The sequence below is a fragment of the Uloborus diversus genome, unplaced genomic scaffold, assembly GCF_026930045.1.
Source record: "Uloborus diversus isolate 005 unplaced genomic scaffold, Udiv.v.3.1 scaffold_712, whole genome shotgun sequence".
Classification (NCBI taxonomy): domain Eukaryota; kingdom Metazoa; phylum Arthropoda; class Arachnida; order Araneae; family Uloboridae; genus Uloborus; species Uloborus diversus.
The window spans coordinates 95,537-104,343 of NW_026558915.1; the positions used below are offsets into that span (position 1 = coordinate 95,537).

An 8,807-nucleotide genomic window follows, 5' to 3' on the forward strand; every position below is an offset into this window, starting at 1 on the left:
CATGGACTGGGTGATGGAAATCAACGAGGTCGCCGGTGGAATCCAGCGGACGATGCCTCTCGACCAGAATGGTGAGCATGGTTTGCTGTTTTCCATTGACGAGCTCGTTGTGAACCATAATACTAACACGACCAATGTTGTCGTTAATGATAGGGACAGGGACACCCCTACTGACCCAATCTCGCAAATCAAACGTAAGCATACTGAGGGGGGCTTTATCACCCCCAATAAAACTTCCAAGGCCTCTAAGGTCGAAGAAGTCGCTAAGAATGTTGATACATCCAACAAATTTGCCCCTCTTAGCCAGGAAGAAGGCAATAATACTGACAATATGGACATTGTCGACGAGGAAAATTCTTCGGCAACTGCCTCCAATGGGGATGCAGAGGCAAAGATTAAGCCTATCCTTGCCCTGTACCCCGATGATTACACTGACTTTGTGTCAAAATTGAGCAAGGATGCCGGAGCCAAATTTAAAGTGCGACTTGGGGGTCAGTTTGCGAGGATCTTCCCGGAGACCTCCGCGCACTTACTTATCTTAAGGAATCCAAGATACAGTACTATGTGCACTTCCCTAAGCAGCATAAACCCCTAAAGGTAGGTGTTAAGGGACTGCCTCTCAAAACTGATAAAGAGGATTTGAAGTGGGCTGTTGAGGAGATTGGATTTAGCGTGAGCAAGGTGTCCCAACTCATGCGAAAGGGCTCCATGCCCCCTTCCTATCTTCCGACTGCACCTGAACTTTACTGAAGGTGTAGCGAAGATCTACGACGTTGTGGAACTTTTTCACACGTTCGTTACTATTGAGCCCTACAAGGCTCGGAAAGGACCGACGCAATGTCATCGGTGCTTGAAGTATAATCACAGCAGTGCTAACTGCCACATGACACCCCATTGCGTTCGGTGCGGAGAGGAGCACCTCACCAGCAATTGAACGCATGGGGATAATTGTCAGGGTCCCCCAGCCAGCATCCTATAGAGGGTGCCGAAAATTTAAAAATTTCATTAGAAAGAGTGCTCGGGGACAAAAATCCGCCAATTCGGCTTCAGACCCCCCAACCCCCATCGCATCATTATCATCATCGCATCATTGCATTTTCAGGAGGCCTAGGCAGAGCCTATTTACCTCGATTCAATTGGGGTGGTAAGAGTAGAGAAACGTGCCGAAGCACACCTGTTGGAAAAAAGAAGGGGGGGGGAGAAGAAAGCTTATGGCCTCGCTAGGGCTGCGAGGCCGCTTATGAGGGCGTCTATTTGCTGCTGTTGGGCTTGAAGCTCATTGAGGACCTGGGTGAGAAGAGCCAGGACTTGGCTGGAGTCCGGGGCGGTGAGCTGTTGCAGGGCAACTGGTCTGGGAAGGAAATTAGTAGTGGTCCTGGGAGCTGTGCGTGGAGTCCGTAAGTTCCAGGCATTACCGGCTTGAACTGGAAAGGTCCGGGGGGGGGGGGAGCTTGGGCTGGCGGGGCTTCGGTCTTTCAGGGCAAACAAGAACATTTGCTGGATGAGTGCCGCCACAGAGGGCACAGCAGGCTGGGGTAGTCTTGTCCTTAGTACAGTCAAAAGTCCTGTGTTCCTGGGCACACTTAAGGCATCGGGGGGAACGATGACACCTGGCCGCCGTGTGGCCAAATCTCTGGCATTTGTAGCATTGGATAACTTGAGCCTTGGGGCGTAGTCTCTCCACCTTGATCCGGAGGTAGCCGATGTTTCCGACCCCAAAGACATCGTCAGCCTTGTTGTCTTTGTTGATCACAGCCCGGAATAGGGGCAGGGGTCTTTTCTCAGGTCCTGACTTCATCTGGAGTACCTTGACTACTTCAAAACCGTAATCTTTCAGGTCTTGGAGAAAGTCGTCAGTAGAGAAATTTATGGGCAGGCCACGGATAACAACTTTCATCGGGCGTTTGCTGGGGAGGACTCGGCTGTGAAATTGGAGTCTTTTCTCGTGAAGGTATTTCTCTATGAGGTCGATGTCATCTTCAAGAGCAGGAAAGATGTGCAGATCCTCGCCAGTGATTTTTCCCTGGATTGCACCGGCGCACACCTTGGACAGGAATTCCAAAATTTCGACTGGATTGGAGGGGTTGGCTACCGTTATGGGAGGGGGAGGACGAGCCTTAGCCTTGTTGGGAGCTTCCCGGTGAGCAGAGGGTGTCGTTTGGATCCCGTCCATACTAGGATTGGCATTCCGTAGACTATCTGGTTCGTCATCTTTTGTAGAGAGGGAGGAGAACATGTTTCCGTGGGGATTGCCGTCGCTTTATCCTTGATTGGGCTCCGACAGGTTCTTTTCGGCTTAACGTAGTCGTCTTCGCTTTCATATCCGGAGGGGATATCAGAGGAAGGGAAGAGATCATTCAGCTTCTTTTCATTTTCCTTGGCAAGGAGATCAGCGTCATAGTAGATTTTGTTTTCTTCCATAGTCCAGTATCTCGGGTCAGTCAGAATGAAGAGGGAGTCGCGAAGTTCAGCCAGGTAATCCGAAATGCCTTTTAGAATGGGCTGGTTGAAAGCCTCAACATATTTTTCCCTGGTTGCCAGAAGATCATATTTGAAGCGATCAAGAATTTGTTGAAAGCGAGTAGAAATTCCATTTTTCGTAGTACAAGGGTATTTATTCCGAATAGAGGCCAACGACATTTGAGAATCGGGAGAGGACCAGGCGCTGCACTGGGCGACGGTTTTGCTGGCGGGGGTAACCCCGCCGGCCCTGACCATGACCGCTACGCCATTATCCCCAGCTGCGCTCGGTTTCTTCCGCGTCGAGGGCTTTGGCATCAGAGAACAAGAGAGGGAAAAAAAACACGTCCGACAAGGTCGGGCGCTCAGCCTGGAATCATGTGACCCCCCCATCGTCAAAATGAGACCCCCCCCTATCGCATCATCATCGCATTTTCAGGACGCCTAGGCAGAGCCTATTTACCCTCGGTTCAGTTGGGGTTGTAGGAGTAGAGAAACGTGCCGAAGCACACCTGTTGGAAAAAAGAAGGGGGGGGGGGGGAGAAGAAAGCTCATGGCCTTGCTAGGGCTGCGAGGCCGTTTATGAGGGCGTCAATTTGCTGCTGTTGGGCTTGAAGCTGGTTGAGGACCTGGGTGAGAAGAGCCAGGACTTGGCTGGAGTCAGTGGCGGTGAGCTGTTGCAGGGCAACTGGTCTGGGAAGGAAATCAGTAATGGTCCTGGGAGCTGTGCGTGGAGTCCGTAAGTTCCAGGCATTACCGGCTTGTACTGGAAAGGTCCGGGGGGGGGGCTTGGGCTGGCGGGGCTTCGGTCTTTCGGGGCAAATAGGAGCATTTGCTTGATGAGGGCCGCCACAGAGGGCACAGCAGGCTGGGGTAGTCTTGTCCTTCGTACAGTCAAAAGTCCTGTGTTCCTGGGCACACTTTAGGCATCGGGGGGAACGATGACACTTGGCCGCCGTATGGACAAATCTCTGCCATTTGTAGCACTGGATAACTTGAGCGTTGGGGCGTAGTCTCTCCACCTTAATCCGGAGGTAGCCGATGCTTCCGACCCCAAAGACGTCGTCGGCCTTGTCGTCTTTGTTGATCACAGCCAGGAATATGGGCAGGGGTCTTTTCTCAGGTCCTGACTTCATCTGGAGTACCTTGACTACGTCAAAACCGTAACCTTTCAGGTTTTGGAGAATGTCGTCAGTAGAGAAATTTATGGCAGGCCACGGATAACAACTTTCAGCGGGCGTTTGCTGGGGAGGACTCGGCTGTGAAACTGGAGTCTTTTCTCGTGGAGATATTTCTCTATCAGATCGATGTCATCTTCAAGAGCAGGAAAGATGTGCAGATCCTCGCTAGTGATTTTTCCCTGGATTGCTCCGGCGCACACCTTGGACAGGAATTTCAAAATTTCGACTGGATAGGAGGGGTTGGCAACCGTTATGGGAGGGGGAGGGCGAGCCTTAGCCTTGTTGGGAGCTTCCCGGTGAGCAGAGGGTGTCTCTGGATTCCGTCCATACTAGGATTGGCATTCCGTAGACTGTCTGGTTCGTCATCTTTTGTAGAGAGGGAGGAGAACATGTTTTCCGTGGGGATTGCCGTCGCTTTATCCTTGATTGGGCTCCGACAGGTTTTTTTCGGCTTAACGTAGTCGTCTTCGCTTTCATTTCGGAGGGGATATCAGGGGAAGGGAAGAGATCATTCAGCTTGGCGCTCAGCCTGGAATGAAATGGAAAAAAAACAAAAACAAAAAAAAAACGACCTTCTTCGTCGACCTCGGAAACGAGCCAGACGCGCCGAGCCAGCTCCACAGTAAAAAGCACTTCAGACCTCAACCTTGGGGAAACTTTCAAAGAGCTCCTTTCTTATTTAAGGGATTAAACATCCCTAATGTACTAAAAGTTTTTAAAAACTGTTTACCTTTGCTCCGGAATGAGCCCGATTTCATTAATAAAATATGGTTCATTTTTCAGGTCTTCATGCAGGCCGATGAGCTTATTGTCACCCCGTAATGGTTCTTACACCTTTACACGGGTTTTCAATCTTGTCGTGGGATGCCAATAAGCTTCACGGCCATGTCGCTGAACTTCGACAACTCGTACTTGATTATTCTCCTGATACTATTTGCATACAGGAGACTCACTTCAAACCCACTGATAAATCCCCTGGGATGGCTAACTACAACGTTTACAGGAATGATCGTATTCCTGTAAACACTGATAATCACCACATCTTTGGGGGCACTGCTATCTATGTTAAACGCTCCATTCCCCATTTTCACCACCCAACACCCACCCTTCTCACCACGGAAACCACACATATAACTATTACTCCTAAGGGTTCTAACCCGATTACACTGGTCTCTGCTTATGTGCAACAACACCGATTAAATATGCGCGTGCTCGAGAAGCGTCGAAGGGCCACTAGTGACCTGGAAATGCTCTTTAGCCCGACTCTTAGTACAATAGTCTGCGGAGACCTGAATGCACATCACAAATTTTAGAATTGCAAACGTAATGTGATTGTAATCCCACAGGCGTTGCTATTTACAATTTTGTCATAAAGACGGGAATTCACGTTGCATTTCCCCCTACACCTACACGTGTAACTACTGATTCGTCGTCTACGATCGATATTGGATTGATTAAACTCTTTCCGTTTAATCTTGAGGTAACTTCCTTGCCGAAGCTCTCCTCTGATCATAATCCAGTATTGTTTGTGTTTGACGCGGTCAAAGTTAACACTACCAAACGCTACCATATCAGATTGGTCGAAATTTCGGCGCATCTTAAACACACTATCTTTTGACTTTACTAACATCAACACGGGGGAGGAGCTCAACACTGCAGTTTCCGCCCTTACTGATTCAATTAAATCAATCCATAATAAGGTCTCCAAGCCCATCACTGCTGAACAGACCTCAAAATTTGAACTCCCTTACTTCGTCAAAAAGGCGATAAGGGAGAAAAACTAACTTCAACGCGAATTCCAGCGTACCAGAGATCCTAGTAAAGCTGCCGCCTATAAGGCTAAGCAAGCAGCTGTTGACATTTTAATTAAGAGGCACACAAATGACTCTTGGAAACATTATATCTCTAGTTTGACTGCTGACGACACTTCTATTTGGAAGGCCGTCAAGCGGTACAAGCGGGGGTATCAACAAATCCCGCCCCTTAACGGCCGTTCAGATACTGCTTTCACTAATGATTAAAAAGCCGAGTGCTTTGCTGATCATTATGAAACGCAGTTCACAGTTAACAACATCAGACATCACGAGACAGAGACACTTGTAACTCAGACACTACAAAATTATTTTGCATGTACCCACACTGACAATACACTCCAAATTTCCCCTTCGGATGTATGTAGCTACATCAAACGCTGCAAAAAGAAAAAGTCCCCCGGGGATTGATTTAATCTCCAACAACCTTATTAAAAATCTTCCCATGAGAACTGTTTTTATCTCACTCAACTTATCAACTCGATCATTAAACTTGGAATTTTCCCTTGCTCTTGGAAAACTGCCATAATTACTACGGTGCATAAACCGGGCAAATCTAAATCAGAGCCGGCTAGCTACCGGCCAATTAGTCTCCTCCCTACCTTTTCAAAATTAACGGAAGCCTGTATCCATAATAAATTCTTAGATTACATAAATGAACATAACCTAATCCCCCCCCCCCCCGAGCAATTTGGCTTCCGTAGAAAACATAGCACTACCCATCAGCCTCTCCGTGTCGTGGAATTTCTACGACACGAAAAGCGCAGGGGAAATAAATCTGCAGCTTTATTCCTTGATGTAGCGAAAGCATTTGACAGGGTCTGGATCCGAGCACTCCTATACAAACTCATACACCTGGGCCCCAGGTGCATGAGGAATCCCCAGGTCCTGGGGATTCCTCATGCATTCATAAACATAATCAACTCCTATCTCACTGATAGGCACTTTGTCGTTCGGGTGAATTTCCACCCAATTTCCGACCCCAGAAGTATTTCTGCTGGGGTGCCCCAGGGGTCCATATTGGGCCCCGCGCTATATTCACTCTACACGAGCGACATCCCACACACTGACAACACCCAGTTAGCCATTTACGCAGATGACACCTGCATACTCGCCGCTGGCGCGACTAAAGAATTAGCCTCTGCTACAATACAATATCTCCTCAATATACTAGATGTCTGGCTACGTACCTGGAAAGTCGAAGTCAATGCTTCTAAAAGCATTGCCGTCCCCTTTTTCACTGTTAACTCTGCACTCCAACTATACATAGACACCAAACCCATTAACTGGCTGGTACTGCCCCCTACTTGGGCCTAATCCTTGACCGTAACTTAACTTGGAGACCTCATATTGAAAATATTAGGTCAAAATACCTTATCTCAAAAGCCTCCCTATTCCCCCTTATTCACCGGCGTAGCGTATTATCTATGGATAATCAGCGCACTATGGTCCGAGATGCTATTAATCCTGAATGGTATATTCGTACGGATAAACTTATTCAGGAAAATGGCATTCCTACCCTCCATGATTTTTCCAAATCACTGGCCAGGAGATTCTTGCAAGTATTCCCCGCGCCCATAAAACCCTGCCAGACAGCATTCCGGTCTATGACCCGGCTGATCCAGCAAACCAACGTCGGCCCCGAGCTTTGCTCTGCAACTAGCTGCACGGAACTCCTTACGGTTTACCGTTAAGGTTTCTCCGGATGGCATTAGGGACTTTTTCCTGGCTAAGACACTTTTTTCTTTTTATACCCGTATTTAATCCAGTATCTTTTTAACAACCCCTGGGCTACTTATTTTTTTCTAATCCAGAATTTTTTTATTTTTTACTATAAATTACGCTTGACTTGCCTCACGTGAAAAAAAAAAAAAAAAAAAAAACTTGTGTTTTTCGTAATTATATCTTTTTATTATTTCATATATTGTAACGGATCCGGTGCAACTTCCAACTTTCTTGAAAGGATGACACAGTTCTTGATTAAGAATACAGGAAATTTGTTTACACTATGTACAAAGAAGATCGTCAACAACTGCTAAAATTAATCATCAGCAATTAAGCAAATATCACACAGCACCGTAAACTCAACGGTTACACACGTATTTACTTCCAAATACGAAAAACAACACAGCGAAATGCCTCGCAATAAACTGAGCTAATACACTCTCAATACAAATTCTCAATCGAAACTAAACTTTTTATCACGCGGCACGCTTTTATAAACATCGAAAAGTTTCCACAACATTCGAAATGCTTCTCAAAATTCGTAGACCGTTATCTTATTTCATTCACAAATTTTATCAATGAAAAAAATAGGGGGTTCGTATACGTCAGCCGAATGTTATGGGGGCTGTATATTCATTACAAGAAACTATTTACAGGTTACGTTACTACAATAATTACTATATAGACAATTTGTAACATTATGTATCTTTTCTAAGCTGTATTTAAATTTTTTAAATATAAATTACACACCCTGATCTCATAACGAATACCAGCTCGTCATTGGTTCAAAATCAGCCCATGTTAATCCCACCCAATCACAGACGTGGGAGGTACGAGGCCCCGCCTCAGGTACTCCCGAGAAACGCTAATCGATATTCGTCTCAAAATCTAAATGAATTAAAAATCGCCTCTCCTTTATCCCGGGGGGAAGTGGCAGTCGTCAGCCGCCCGTAGTGCAATGGACGGCCTCCGACCTGGGAAACCCCCTACTTGATCGAGGCATTCCCGGCGCCAAGTAAGAATGCGGGGAAATTTCGTTTCCAGCTAGTATTATTGCAAGGGATTCTGGTGACTGTTAATAAAATAAATCATTGTAGTCAGTATCGTTTAAAAGAGGGAGTTGACAGTTTTTGCACAAGTTATGCCAAAAACTGGCAACGCGACTAATTCTATATTTATCTAATCTCTTGCTTTGCCAAACTCCTATATGTTAGCTACCTTTATATTTTCTAACCTTCTCTCATGAGGGACAGCGCGAACGCAGTCCCAGCTACCAAAAATTACGCACCCCAACCAACCGCAATTTGCGGATGTGGCGAGCGTCAACCCTTCCAAGTGCAATGAAAGGCCTCTGCTCGAGGAGCCTCCTTGTTGATCAAGGCATCCCCAATGCCAGGTAAGTATGCTCAAGAAAGTCACAAACACTTGTATATACTGCTCTTCGTCTCAAAATAAACTGGTTCTAAAAAAATTAGTTCTGTCGACAGAATGTCGTTCCTTGCTAAAGATGGACTCAAAGAAATTGCTATGATAAATACCGTATCAAGTATTTTGTCAAGCGTTGGGTTTTGCTTGTCGAAAATAAAATTGTAGCTGAAAGTTCTTTCCAATTAAACAGTTTTATTGAACT

The 8,807-nt window shown here is 46.5% G+C and overlaps 1 non-coding gene across 1 annotated transcript; it reads right to left on the reverse strand.

The window, feature by feature from the left end:
• Positions 1-8,421: 8,421 nt before the first annotated feature.
• On the reverse strand, positions 8,422-8,581 carry LOC129233776 (U1 spliceosomal RNA). Its single transcript, XR_008581486.1, has one exon. It is a non-coding gene; the product is annotated as a U1 spliceosomal RNA (small nuclear RNA).
• Between the last annotated feature and the right edge of the window lie 226 nt (positions 8,582-8,807).